Here is a 1192-nt window from a genome sequence, read left to right as displayed (position 1 = left end):
TCTATGCCCTGGCCACACTGTATGCCTTTCAGTTCCACCAGCGGGTTACTCTTCCTGACCGAAAGCCTGTGTACATGTTGCACTCTGTCTAGAAGTCTCCTTTCATCGGGCCTACCTCGTACCCTTTTCCGCAGCTGCTCTTCTATCAGTTTCTTTACCATCTCCCCTTCCCAGACCTAGATAAGGTCCTATATGTGTTTTTTTTTGTTGTTGCTGTTTAATAGCACTCATTGCAAAAAATTAGTTGTTTGTATAGTTATCTGTTTAATGCCTATTTTTCTTCTATCGTAACTTTAGTAAAGTGCTTGGCACAAGATTCTAATCTTTGATAGAAGCCAAATATTAAATTTGTTAGAACTGTTTATAAAGTGAAAGCAAAGAGGCTACAATAATGGACTTAAGGCATTCTCCTTTGACTTGGGTATGCATAGTCATGGTCTATTTAAGCTGCCTCTCAACAGTCTTTGTTTACTTCCTGTTTCTTGGCTTTGTTAAAAATAGGTCAATTGATAGATAGCAAACATCTGGAATGGGGGTACTACAGTCTTATTCCTTTTAAAAACCATTTATGACATANTGACATATATTCTAAAAATTACTTTCCCCGTATGCATGAAGGATTGCTGACTGCAACACCACGTACGGAGGTGTATATACTAAGCTCCCCACGTGTAATAGCCAGAAGCATAACTTTGATATCACGTAAGCAGATCGCACCTTAATAGTTCATTCTTTTGCTTTGTTAGCTGTTCATTTTGCTGCTTTAACTTAGACATTTCTTTTTCTAGCCGTATATATCCACCTTTCAAAATAAGAGCTTTTGTGCTTTGTACGATGCCACTACCACCTCCGCAAGTTAAGGGCTTATTTGAAGGCTGAGAGTCCGTACATTCTGATACAACTGTGAGTGAGGCAAATACACAAATAGGTGATCATTTTAATTATCTCCAAAGTTCTGAGTAAACATTACGAAGNGCTGCTTTAACTTAGACATTTCTTTTTCTAGCCGTACATATCCACCTTTCAAAATAAGAGCTTTTGTGCTTTGTACGATGCCACTACCACCTCCTCAAGTTAAGGGTTTATTTGAAGGCTTAGAGTCCGTACGTTCTGATACAACTGTGAGTGAGGCAAATACACCAATAGGTGATCATTTTAATTATCTCCAAAGTTCAAAGTAAACATTACGAAG

At 38.2% G+C, this 1192-nt stretch overlaps 1 protein-coding gene across 1 annotated transcript in view; it reads right to left on the bottom strand.

The window, feature by feature from the left end:
- The window catches only part of CENPE (centromere protein E), an 85516-nt gene that overhangs the window by 7133 nt on the left and 77191 nt on the right, over positions 1-1192 (bottom strand).

This window comes from Ailuropoda melanoleuca, chromosome 11 (genome assembly GCF_002007445.2).
Source record: "Ailuropoda melanoleuca isolate Jingjing chromosome 11, ASM200744v2, whole genome shotgun sequence".
Taxonomy (NCBI): Eukaryota; Metazoa; Chordata; class Mammalia; order Carnivora; family Ursidae; genus Ailuropoda; species Ailuropoda melanoleuca.
This window is presented reverse-complemented; position numbering and strand designations above follow the sequence as displayed.